The sequence below is a fragment of the Aulonocara sp. 'chitande type north' Nkhata Bay genome, linkage group LG23, assembly GCF_057382095.1.
Source record: "Aulonocara sp. 'chitande type north' Nkhata Bay isolate Kocher_YH1m ecotype deep benthic linkage group LG23, A_spYH_male_GT1.1, whole genome shotgun sequence".
Classification (NCBI taxonomy): Eukaryota; Metazoa; Chordata; class Actinopteri; order Cichliformes; family Cichlidae; genus Aulonocara; species Aulonocara sp. 'chitande type north' Nkhata Bay.
In genome coordinates this window covers 52,959,575-52,973,757 of record NC_141365.1, presented here as the reverse complement: position 1 = coordinate 52,973,757, position 14,183 = coordinate 52,959,575, and the positions used below count along the sequence as shown (strand labels likewise).

Here is a 14,183-nt window from a genome sequence, read left to right as displayed (position 1 = left end):
AGCAGGGAGGCTCCACACTCCAGACCGCAGTCGGACGGCCAACTCCTCCTCCTAGCCCCCCGCTCCAGCAGGCCGCAGAGAACGGGGGTGAGAGAAGACTCCAAACCTCCCTCCACCCGCTCATTGTAGTGTTGATGCATGTGTGTTCTAAGGTGCAATTAAAACCCAGGAGGGCATGGAGCTACCTGCCAGAGAGCAGCAGGTAAGCGCATAGTCCCTCCTGGTAGCCCTCAATGTCTACGTGTATTTAAAATTGAGAGGTGGGCAACGACGCCAGGGGTGAGGTGTACACCCTGATGGTAATTTGGACTCAGTGTATCGTGCCCACCCCCAAGATCCTATATGTATGTGTAATGAAAGTGTGAGTAATGTGAATGTCTAAGTTGTGGGATAAAATTGAGGCAGAGGCAGCCAGAAGGGGACGGGGGGGGGGGGGGGGGGGTAGCCTCCTCTGCACCCTGGTGACATACCCCTACTCCGAGGCCCTGCATGTGTGGGTGGTTGTGGTGGAGCGGGAAGAGGGAGGCAACTGGAGATGGGGAGGGAAGGAAGGGAGGGGCAGGTGACCCCTCCCTGGGGCCAGCTCCCCCGCTGACCCCAGTAGGCACCCCCATACTCCGCGACCCGCCAGGGAAAGGGGGCCCAGGCCCATCCAGACTGGGGCCCAGCGCAGCAGCGCCCCCCGGCCCCACAGAGCCCGGGACAGTCCACCCAACCCCACCACAGAGAAAACTGCACCCACCCCACCATCCACTCATCTTCCAGACTACATGAGACAATAGACGCCCAGGCTGAGATCTTCCTCCACCTCTCCTGTATCTCCCCCCCCTGCAGAGAGTTCCTGAAGAGAGGAAAGTTCCTGCAAGGTGTGACAATCTCCCCCACCAGTTGAAGAGCCCCCCAGGCGGCTCGACGCACCGGCGGCACCCTGCGCCAGGGATGGGCCCCCATGCACCCACCCGCCCACAACCCCGGCAACACACAAACCAGGACCCAAGGCCCCGAGGCCCGGCTAGGGCCTCGGGGCCTCAGCATGACACAGGACCTGCGGCCCCACTTTTGCTTCCTTTCCCTCCTCTGTCTGTGCCCCTGCCTAGCCCCGATAACAATCCATGGGGAGCCCGGTGCTCTCGCTATGTGATTTGGGATATTGTCCCACAAAACAGAGGTCTGGTGCTGGTCACCGATGTCTCTGAGGTCCTGGCAGGTGTAGCGAATATTGAAAGCAGAACCAATAGTGCACAAAGAAACAAGAAGAACGTACAAACTAAACAAGCTAAACAAAACAGTGGAGTACTGAGACAGAGAGCCGTAAGCCACTGCAACAATGTGCGCTTCTATCTTGGTCACCAAGAAAGAGTATTTAAAAGTATTTAAGAGTATTTAAACACGTCTGATAAGAGATCTAAAAAGCACAGCTGTCCTTCTCTGACAGGATCTCTGGTTTGCTGTGCTCATCAAAGTGGCCATAGAAGGTGTTCACATCTTCAGCTAGACAAGCAGTCACTTCCCTGATGCTTTACCTCTTCCCTTTGTATTCTGTTATGGCCTTTAACCCACTCCACATACACCTACGTCGCTGTAGCAGGACTCCACCTTTGCTTTCTGCTGTCCATCAGCCGTTTTTATTGTTCTTATGAAAGTGTAGCCAACATTTCTGTACTCACAAGGATCTCTATAGGCAGCTGTCCACACTCTAAGAGCAGCATGCACCTCCTTGTTGACCATTGGCATAATTGGAGTAAGGCCGTACAGTAACCCACAGTACGATATCATCAATGCATTCATAGATGTATATGGTGATGCATTACAGGTAGACTTTTACGTTGTTGTTGTTGGCAGTTTGAATAATGTCCCAGTCCATAGTCGGGAAGCAGAAATGCAAGACTGTGGAAAAAATGACCTGACCACATATTTCACTCTTTACACACTTCTTTATTCCTGTTGCTTCTTAGACACGGTCGCAGCTTTTCAGCCAACAGCCACACACAACAACAACCTCAGGTTCCAGCACGTTTATAAAGGAGAGGCATGATCAGGTGATTAAGCGCAGGTGTGTCAGCCTCCCCCACAGCCGTGCCACGAACCACATCCCGCCAAATTCCCCCATCGGCCGACTTAGGCTGAGGAGCCGCCCGGCCTAGCCTACCCTATGCCCCCCGCCCTCGGAATCAGGAGTCATCTGCTTATCCGGCAGTGTTGACAAGGCAGGTCTGGGGGCAAGGCAGTGGCCGCACAGCAGGCACGGACGTGAGCCGAGGCTCACAGGCGGCTTGGCAGGCCTCGGTCCCTCAGGCCCCTGACCCCCAGCTCGGGCTGAGCAGGTCCTCCCTGCTGCCAAAAAGAGAAAACTCCAACAATTTGATGAGCTCCCCCCCCCCTGCATTTATTCATTTAATAACAATGATTAAATACAGAGTGGTGTATAAACACATAGTGAAAAAAGATGAGTGAAAACGAAACAGTCTACACCTATAAGTCTAATCTTAAAAGTAAGGAGGTTCTCAGTCTCCTGATTCCAATCAGAAGAGGAGACTGAAAGCTGAAGACTGTGCCTCCTATTCTACTTTTACATATCCTAGGAACCACAAGTAACCTGCAGTATGAGAGCAAAATACAAAAATCACTAGGCAGAAACCATGAACTCATTGACCAGGCTCTATAGAAGAACCACAAAATACAAAGGTAAATGCACTGATTCTTATAGAGGCGCTTTTCTACTCTCCCAGAGCACTCAAAGCGCTCTATACAACATTCACCCAATCACGCCCTTTCTCACAAGCACTTTATCTACACTCAGAAGTACATTCACACTGCGATGGATGCATCAGAGTGCAAGTTGCGGTTAGTATCTTGCCCAAGGATGCTTGACACATAGTCTGGAGGAGCTAGGGATCGAACCACCAACCTGCCAATCAGTAGCTGACCTACTCTACCTCCTGAGCTACAGCCACCCCATAAGGATGGAAAGGAAACACAGCAAGAGGGAGAACATGACGAAGGGCAAGGGAAGACTGAGATAATACACACAGGGGGATAATGAGGGAACAGGCACACTGACACCCACATGTAAACTTGATACAGGGACAAGAGATAAACCAACAGGGAGACATGACTGACTGGGGAGGCAAGACTATGAGTGACTATGGAGTCAGGGCATAAAGGGACCAGACAGAAACAGGGACCCGACTAAAGAAACAGATATGGATCAAAAAGGGAACTAAATCTATACTAAACAGAAACAAATCATGAACTTAAAAGTGTGGGTCAAAGACCCAGAACCATGACGGATGTGTAGTAATAGCATACTGGCACAGATAACCCTGGACTCTGAGACATTCAGCTAATCCAGCAAAGACAAGTATTCTCAGAACATTTTGGCTATGGCCACCCTGATGTTTCCTACCTCTAAAGATAAAGAGAATGTATTGTAAAATTAGTTTTTTGTTAAGCTGTAAAACTCGCTGGGGCATTTGTCCTTCCTTGGGAGCTGGGAGTGTGCGAGTCATTTTTGTCTTGGGCTCTGATTTCCTTTGGCCAGGTCACAACAAAAACAAATATATTCACAAATACATTGCACAGAAGTAAACACTGGGTCATAGCAGGTGATATGGTACTAGAGAGGTCTTTAAGATACAATGGCCCCGATTATTCAAAACCTTGTATGTGAGGAGAAGGATTTTATCAATCCGTCAATCAGTCAAACCTTTATTTGTCACATGCAAAGTTTACACCTGCAGTGAAATTAACCCCTCCCCCCATCCAGAGTAAGAATCTGCTTAGATACCACATTTAAGATTTTCAGGGCCGAGTACAATAACCTCAGTTTGATCTGAATTAAGAAGCAGAAAATTTGAGGTCATCAGGTCTTTATGTCTTTAAGACATTCCTGCAGTTTAACTCATTGGTGTGTGTTATCTGGCATACATTTTCACTGTTATGCAGATGACACCCAACTCTGTCTAAAGAGCTGGCCATATGGAGATTTGATTCAAACCACTGAAGTGCAGTACCTTTAATTCCTATAGAGATTGAAAATGTGACGTCACTCAGGGGTAAAACTGCAAAGAATTCTGGGAACTCGTGGCAAGAGGTACTAGCGCACGCAGGCTTTCAATTGAAATCAGTTATTCAGCGATAAAAAGAAACACAAAAAATGTCAAGAAGCTGTTGTATTATTAACTGCAATAGCCGGTTGCATGACAGCCATGGAAAGCCGACGGGTAAAGAGATCGGTTGTTATCGGATTACGTCGTGGAAGAGAAATTGTTCGAGCCATGTTTCCGAAGTAACAAAGAGCCGACTGGATTGCAGCCATTCAAAGACAAAATATAACGTCCCAGAACACTCCAGCTCACAGGTTAGTCTGCTCCAAGCATTTACACGAAGGTCAGAGTTTTGTAGTAGTTAATGCGTCATTTTTCTTAACATAATTGGTGATATAGGTTACAAGCAAGTCTGGCGCTGAACAGAAATTGTGGCGCTATGCTCCTTTGTTTATTGTGCATAAATAGTGAATTGTCCTGATACAATATTGTGTTTCGCTTCTGTTATGGTACACTGACAAAAACATATACTTTTATTCACAGGATAAAACAGTTGTTTTGTATCACTAATTGCCCAGTGCGATTACAGCGTACAATATTATTGTCACTGCTACATTTCTGTGATGCTACCAGAAATTATTTCCACTACTAATTAATTACCATTGAGCTCAAAGGTCCTATCAATAAACTGTTAACGAATGTGTATTTATGACGACGATTTGTGAGACTGGTAAACTTATGATACGTACGATGGTCTTTACTTTCTACACGGTGCATTTCAAGGTCCTGCACCCATCCGTCGGTAAACTGTACCTGGGCTTGTTGCAGTGACCTGAAGTTACTAAACTTCATGAGTGTGTGCACTCACTCCAAGAACCGTATGATTATATATATAAGCGTGGTGAAAGTTGGGCAAAATACGCTAATGTATTTTGTCCCTCTGTGTGCTCGTAAGGGTCTGACCCTTTCACTGGTTTGATTTTTTTCCTCGTATCTTTTCTTTGACTTTTCATCAAGTCTGTCTTTGTACGGACCGGCATTGTTCTCCTTCGTTTTGTACATTCCTTTTTGGGGGGCAAAGAAAAAGCAAGAATTTATTGGAACCGAAGAATGAACGTTTTGCGGTGCTGCAAATGCTTGCATTTGATGCAGGTACTTGGATTGTTTTGCCACGAGTTCCCGGCATGCAATGCACGAAAGTCACGTGGTCTGTCAATCTCTATTGCATGTTGAAATAAACCATTACAGTAAGTAGTATTGATCGCTGCACTGTAACGGTTTAATTTGAAGCTCTGGCATACACTCATGGAATCCTGACACATCTTGAAAATCCTCTCTTTTGAAGGCTGACTGATTACCCCAGAATTTCATAACAGCATTATACCCATAAGATGAAATCTTAACAAAGTATACCCTGTGCATCAACTGTTGGTTGTGTTGGATATGTACCTACCTTTCTTTCTGCCCAGTTGTCCATTGGTCTTAAGTCTTGGTAATACATTGTTTTCAATGCAAGATCCTTTTTAAAGTTAATGTATTTATAAATAACAAGCATCAGTTAGCAACAGTGTAAGAATAATTCCAATGATGCTTGACACAACCCATGTGACATCACCAGTATAATGTATGCATGGAAACAATTTGCAAGTCCCCCAGAGAATAACTCTTGGGACTTAGTGCTGTGTAACTTAAGAACATTAGCTGAATCACCGTGTGATGGAAAACTGATTTTGAAGGTACATTTGAACCAAATTCCCACAAACTAATCAATCATCCTTTTCATGTGTGAAGTACAAACTCCACCTCTCATCCGAAGCTTCTCGGATGAGAGGTGAAACGTCTTCAAGTAACTTAAAGAAGTTTCTTTGCAAGCTCCTTTGACTACGATGACCTGGATGACTAAGAACCTTCACAGACATACAAACTCCATAATTACACGACATCTACAACTAACCAATAAACTAGTCTGAATGTGCATGATCCCACCTTCTTATTAGCCAATGAACAAGAGGCCAATAAGATTCAGAAAATAATTTGAAGAAAATGAAAACTGTCTAGAACAAAAAAAATCACAGATTGCACTTTCCCATTGGCTCATAGATCACTGCACACATCTCCCTGATTTCTACTATAAATCATGGTTTCTCCCTCACATACTAATTTGGGAATATTTATTCATATTTGCTGCCACTTGAGATAAAAAAATCAATGAGGCAATCAAGTTGTCACTATCAAATTGCTGCTTTGGTGGTGTTTTGCATATTCACTGGTTCCTACATGATTAAAAACACATCCATCGACGCCATGGCCACTGACTCTTCTTTAATTAGTTTGAGAAACTTATTGAGCTCTTTCACTCTCTCCCTCTTCCTCTCTCTCTGCCTCACACACACACGGTGCAGAATTGCTAAAATTATCAGAAAACATTTACGATGCAAAACCTGTTGTTTTGGGGAACGTTCGACCTGGTATGGGAAAAATACATGTGTGTGTGTATGCATATGTGGACACACATTTACTTTATTTATTCATTTTATTTATGTGTCAATGGTCAACTGAGATCAGCAGAGAATTCCTTTAACTTGAGAGCGTGTGCTTTTTGAAAACATTCATTTGAAATGTTTTGACAGTATAGTACTTTATAATATCTGTATTATAAAACCTCTAATCCACACAGCTGTGTACATACGCAGCATCTCCCAAATTACCCAAGTACATTTAAGGCTGTACCCAGCAGCTATTTAGCTTAGGACACATGGACAGAGAGAGCCAGCTAATGGGAAAAGCCACTGTGAAGGAGCTTTAAATCTAACACTAAGAATAATTTTGCAGTCCTCTGTGCTGTCTTACATCCAACAGGGTTATGATTTGTTAGCTGCACATCCGTGATGCAAATCAGTATTCCACCACGTTCCAAAGGTTTTCCATTGGATTGAGATCTGGCGACTGTGGCAGTTATTTGAGTACAGTGGCGTCATTTTCATGTTCCAGACTGGGATGATTTAAGCTTTGACATAGTGGATTGCCCATCAGTGGTCATAAGCAGGACAAGCACAGAGATGAGTCCACTGTCAGAAAATCAGAAAAATGCAGCCTGATCTGACAAGTCTCTGTTGTGAGATACTGATGGCAGAGTCTGAATGTGTTGTAAAGAACATAAAAGAATATATCCACCTGCCTTGTACCATCAGTTTAATCTGGCGGAGGTGTAGTAATGCTTGGGAGATGGTAATTTAGCAGAGTTTGCTAGTAGATAAGTAGGCTGTGCTGTTTAAACCAACATTTAAACAGCCTACCTGAGTACTGTTGCTGGCTATGTCCATTCTTTATCAGAATCAGAATCAGAATCTGATTCTGATTCTGATTTTAAATGTTGGTTTAAACAGCACAGCCTACTTATCTACTAGCAAACTCTGCTAAATTACCATCTCCCAAGCATTACTACACCTCCGCCAGATTAAACTGATGGTACAAGGCAGGTGGATATATTCTTTTATGTTCTTTACAACACATTCAGACTCTGCCATCAGTATCTCACAACAGAGACTTGTCAGATCAGGCTGCATTTTTCTGATTTTCTGACAGTGGACTCATCTCTGTGCTTGTCCTGCTAGACCTCAGTGCAGCGTTCGATACTGTCGACCATAATATCCTATTAGAGCGATTAGAACATGCTGTAGGTATTACAGGTACTGTGCTGCAGTGGTTTGTATCATATCTATCTAATAGACTCCAGTTTGTGCATGTAAATGGAGAGTCCTCTTCACACACTGAGGTTAATTATGGAGTTCCACAGGGTTCAGTGCTAGGACCAGTTCTGTTTACACTATACATGCTTCCCTAAAGCTGAGCATACACGTGCAATTTTCGCGTTATTCAGCTCCTGCGCAAACTGTACGATTGACTCGCAGGGGTTAGAAGTTCGTAGGTCATGATGCAGGGCCGATGCTCTGATGCGACCTGAGTGCTCACACTGTGCATCCATAACATGAAGGTTATAACACAAAATCTGTCTCTTGCTCTCCCTCTCTGTCTTTAACTCTCTCTCTCACATACACACACCACCATCAACTTTGCTAAATTGTTAATAAAAACATTGACCAGGCAGCTACAATTGACCACAAAATATATAACAAGAAATGAGGAAAAGAATATGTTTTTTCATGGAATGCCATAAGGCCAAGCTGAAGGATTTTAGATGAAACCCTAAATAGCTGATTAATCCAAGTGACTGCTGCAGCCCACTGAACTGTCCAAACTGTTGTGATTCTTTGGTGGAATATGAATCTTTGCAAGCAGATTTTCAGAATCATTAATGAGACGCCAATATTCATCTGACCTCTAACTATACAGTCAAAATGGTTTTCCATTTGTTACAGCTTGGAGCAATCCAGAGAAGATCCCCCTATCATTTATCTGTATCATCCTCCTCCTCTCTCCCTGTGTTTGCGCCCTTTGCCCACTGCGGTGGTCTCCAGTTTCCTTAATGGTTCCCAAGATGCACTGTGGCTTTGTGGGTGCACTAAAGTGCGAGTGTGTGTGTGTGTGTGTGTGTGTGTGTGTGTGTGTGTGTGTGTGTGTGTGTGTGTGTGTGTGTGTGTGTGTGTGTGTGTGTGTGTCTTGCCAACAGAAAGAGATGATACGGTCATTTTGACACTTGAGAGGTTTTCCATCAGCTGCTTGAGTCTGGGCAAGCTCCTTCAAAGGCACTTACACACACACACACACACACACACACACACACACACACACACTTCCCTTACCCGGGAGAAAGCAAAGACATAGAAAATGGGGAAAATCCCTTATTATCACAGTTGGAAGTTGCTGTTACATGGTCACTGTGATGAATTAAAAGGAAAATCACTGCTTTTCTCATCTAATCTGAACAGACCTGTTTCGTTGTGAGTGTGGTCTGCTCTCCAGTCATGATAATTTTAAATACAGCAATGACCCAACTGTTGTATACCAGAAACTGCTTCAAAGGGAAAAAGCACAAATTAGCTGATTGAGACAACATATTTTGTTTAAAAAAACAATGTAAAAAGTTGAGTTTTATCAAAGTTATTTTAAATTTGGATGATCCCTTTTTTGTCAAGTAAGAGGTTGAATTTGTGTAAAGGACCCAGGAGGTTGTTGTGATTGAAGGTCACAGCTACCAATGTTGCCACAAAGTCTCTGCTGCTGTGTTAGAAGAAAAATTAGCTCCAGAAAAATATACTGCTCACAAAAATGAAAGGAATGCTTTTTAATCAGAGGATCGTGTCAGTTAAACTTTTGGGATACTGATTTGGTCAAGCTAACTAACTGTGGGAGCTGTTGGTCAGTTTCAGCTGCTTTAATGTTAATGAAATTAACAACAGGTGCACTAGGGCAACAGTGAGACAGCGCCCAGAACAGGTAATGGTGAACAGCTGAAGCCACAGATTTGTTTTTCCTCTTCATCTTTTCTGGCTGTACTCGTCACATCAGCAGCTCTGCACTCAAGCAGGGTGAGGGTGGAGAGGACCAGGCCTCTTCCAGCACTCTTTGAGGGTGGTCAGGCCCAGCTTCAGCCTTAGCCTTCAAGGTCAGCTGTGAGCCCTACACAACCCTGGCCATGAAGGGAGACTGGGAGCCCTGCAGTGTCACCCCAGCCATGAAAAGAGACTGAGAGGCCTTGTTGCCAGAGCCAGAGGGTCCCATGCTTCACCTCCAGCTTTCTCCCATGAGCTGTTTCTGCAACCTTGTGTTGCTGGTTTCTGTTTTGTTTCTGGTACCTCTGTCCTGGCCCCCTCCTCTCACCTGGGTCCAGTTAGGATAGGATTCATTTGGGCTTCACATTGATACATTATTTTGACATCTAAGTTATTGGTTTCACTTTTTGGTTATTGTTTGAGTTTAATGGTTTTGTTAGCCTTTAGTTTTCTAACTTTCATTTTTATCTAGCTTCTACCACATCCACATCTACCACATCCTGATTTATGTTTGACAGCATTTTTAGTAGATACTGGCACATGGTATGAGGATGAACTGAAGCTATAGTTTTGGAAAAGCATTGGAGGGGACTGTCGGTGGCTTTTGGGCCAGGCAGAGCCCCATGTACTAATAAGACGTGAATGGGTTGAAAAAGGGAAGGAGGGTGGGGCAAATAAATACGAATAAATAGTTTATAATGCAGGAGGGTCATACAGAAAACTGTAAGTGAAGTGTATAAAGTGTGATAATTTATCTCCCACTAGCTGGGAGAAGTGGGCTCTGGTTCGTGGCTCAGCTTCAGGGGAGGGGTGGTACAGCGGGTTCAGGGCAGAGCCAGTGGAGGCTGGCTGCTGCAACAAGCTATGGTATGGGGAAGGCCACAGAGGGGAGTGCTGGCACCTCCAGACTGGGCAGACCCCCACGGAAGCCAGCCCCAAAAAGCAGTGATGACTGCGTTACAAACTTTGATCATTGCTGGGAATGTACAGGGGTGCCAAAAATAGAGGCATTCTGTACTAAGTAGAAGTACAGTTACTTACTTACTTAAAATACTCCAGTAAAAAGTGAAAAAAAGTGAAAAAGTATAGGCTAGGAAACGTAACAAAGTATAACACAGTTTGCCAAAAGACAATTCTACAGTCTATTTTTATGCACAGGTAACTGGACATGATAATACAAATGTTATTCAAAATAAATTATAGTGCTAATGAATGTGCTCATCTTGAATCTCTTATTTAGGACCAGAGATAGGCAGTAACGCGTAATCTGATTACTTTTTTCAAGTAACGAGTAAAGTAAGGGATTACTATTGCAAAAACGGTAATTAGATTACCGTTACTTTCCCGTAGGAGCGCTGCATTACTGCGTTACTAAAACCGTGATTTTTTTGTGAGAATGTCTCATGACAGTGACGTAAGCGAGTGCGACGTTCGTGACAACAGCTGTGTGCAGATCAACAATGGATCATATATCGATTGTGGGAGAGAGTATGAGCGTGCAGCGTTTAAAGCGTGGAAGTACTGACCTTACTTTGAGTTTGATTCTGTAAAAAGTGACAAAAACATTAGTGTCCATCGTGCGTGGGAAGAAAACTTCTTTTTACAGCGAAAAAAACCCCTAAACCTCCAAGCAAGCACCGAGTAGCTACGACGTAATGGGAAACTCACAGAGAAACTCGCGGATTCTTCCACTGACCGCGGCACACCTGCACCAGGGTAAACCTCCGCCTGCTCCAGTCCTGCTTTACAGGTGAAAATAGAGCAAAAGGACCGCTAGTCTTTGACTTTATTTATTTTCTGCTGTGTTTTACTTAAATCTATTTGAAAGACTGAGTGTAAACACAAAATATATTTTTATTTTATGTCCTGGAATGTGCAGAAAATAGGTTTAAATGTTAAACTAATTTATTCAAGTCAGAGAATGTTGCATATAATTTTATTTTTGCTTGATGCATAAAGTTAAAAGATTAAAACTAATACAACAAGTTTTAAAAAGAGACTTTTCCATTTGATTACATTTTGTATGATGGATTATGCAGAAAAAGTAGAATTGGGCTGAAAGATCTATCACTTTATCACCTATTCAGGTTGTAAATCGTGTCTTTAAAAAGTAACTAAGTAACTAAGTAATTAATTACTTTTGAAAATAAGTAATCAGTAAAGTAATGGGATTACTTTTTTGGGGAAGTAATCAGTAATTAGTTACTGATTACTTTTTTCAAGTAACTTGACCAACACTGTTTAGTACACAAGCAGTAGCGGGTGACTTTGCCTCCACACCTAAACAGACAAATGAGAACAGACAGGAGTCAAAGTGACATCTGGCAAGTGGAGGAACACTAAGATTGGTTATAGTCGCTCAGCGTGGGGAAAATACTAACAGCCCACAATCATTTCTATTGTGAGCTCCAGTAGATTTTTTTAATTGGACAGGCTGTAATCAGCTGACCTGCTGCTCTTTGTGGATTTACACAACTGACTTCAACAAGATTATTCAGATGTTTGACAGCTATCTCGGCTGATTTCCATTTCCTACAATCACAGTATGAAGTTAGTATAATGATTGAATTCAGTGAATTAATCTAATCATCATCAGCGTAAATGTAAATGAATCTCTGCTACACAATGATGGAACCAAACACTGACCACCACAGGCACTATGCATCAGTCCAACACAGTAGTGACGTGTCGGCCGCGAACGAAATGGCTCTTAGAGACGGATCTTTGACGTGAACCACGCGAGCCGGCTCCTTATCGCGAGCCATGTTTTTTTTTTCTTTCTCTCTCTCTCACTTTTTTCCCGCTTCACTCCGCACGCGAGCCTTGTGCTTTGCGCTGGGCAGAGGGGGGAGGGGCGGTAGTTACAGTCAGTAGCACAGGAACAGAGCGGGAGGGAGAGAGAGAGAAAGAGCCAGGGTCAACAACGTCACATTAGAAAGTATAGTAATCATCCACAACTATTTTCAGTTGTGGATGATAAAGGATTCAGAAAGTTTATTCATGCAGGTCCATATGACAGAGAATATGCATGTCCTTTTTGTTTTCATATTTCAATTTATATTTAATTGTGTTGTGGTTTGCAGTGTTTTGTGTTGTTTCACTTTAAATTTGTTTAAAAGGAAAAAGCTGAAAATTTAAATAGTTAAAAGTTGAAATGTGAATAGTTGTTTTTTGTATTATATGATTTATTTATTACATTTTATGTGGAGTGAATAAATAAAAGTATATCTACGGTGGCTCCTGGAGACAAAGCACGTACAAACTCCAAAACACGCAAAAACTCAGAAGCACGTAAAAACTCAGAAGCACATAAAAACCCCAAAACATGTACAAACACAGCAGAAGTGCTCCAGGATGCCAGGGGGCAGTGTTGAGCTTTTGTTACCGAGTGGCTACACAAGCCAGCAAGTACCAACGACTGGATTTGGTGTGTGGTAGAAACAGGTAAATGAACTTTTTTTTTAAATTATTTGAATATATATGAGTGCTTGTGTATAAATACACAAACAATACACACATGCTTTCAATTGTGTAATTTAAGTGATCTAGGTAGCTCTGTTTTGGAAGTTCAGTTAATGCTAGAAATGTGCTTTGGAGTTTGTACGTGCTTTGTCTCTAGGGGCCACCGCATATATTTATATATAAACATATATAAATAAAATCACTTTTTTTTACATTAGTAATTCATTTTGTGCATAATTTTATATTATTGTTAATAATAAATTAATTAAAGCAACAAAACAACCTGAAGAGCCGGTTCGGAGCCGAAAGAGCTGGCTCTCTAAAAAGAGCCGGAAATCCCATCACTACAACACAGTTCCTTCTTCTGTGAATTACCACATTAATACAAGCTAACCTGTTTATCTTGCACAAAACTACCCAAATTTTGAGTACCACCAAATAAGTATATTTAGTTTCTTTTTTTGTAATACTTTTCACAAAATTAAAACACACACATAGGCTTTTTATAATTTTGTTTGCTGATGTTTGTTGAGGTGAAAGAAATTAATGTTAGAAATGTTGTGGAGTAACATGCTCATTCCTCACAAGTTAGATTCTGACTATAACATATGGAGGTCTGCACTTGTCTGGGCCTACTTTAACACCTGAGTATAAATGCTATGAATGATTAAACCCAAAGTAATGAGTATGTTATGAAAATGTAAGGAGTAAAAAGTACATATATTTCTTTAAAAATGCAGGTAGAAAAGTAAAAAGCTGTCATACACACACCTGAAAATTCTATTGAGTATTTGTACTTTGTTACTTCCCACCTCTCAGAACATATAACAGGTAGGTTTGTGATGATGAGTGGCCTATGGTCAACGATTTATTTATTTTTTCTTAGTGAACCGGATATAACAGCACAAATGCAGCAGAAAAGGCGGGAGAGATCAGAAGAAATTCCAGATGATGAGTGAGGGGAACCTGAATCAGTAGCGACCTAGCCTGACTTGGTCATGAACACAGGCTCTGATGGTGAAACATGCTGGGATTTTGAAGCTGGAGGTAACAGACCGATATCTCGTAAGGGCTTAGGGATGAGCTTTCCTGAAATACATAATGAAAAGGGGTTGTCTGGCTGGCTACTTCTTTTTTTTTTTTTTTTTTTTTTTTTGTGTCCCGTTTGGATCTTTAGCCATCAGAATTGTTGTCTTAAGGCCAAGAAAGATGCCAAGCGGAT

General features: G+C 42.6%; 1 pseudogene; it reads left to right on the top strand.

The window, feature by feature from the left end:
• The window catches only part of LOC147303056 (uncharacterized), a 41,631-nt pseudogene extending 31,183 nt beyond the window's left edge, over positions 1-10,448 (top strand).
• Positions 10,449-14,183: the final 3,735 nt, after the last annotated feature.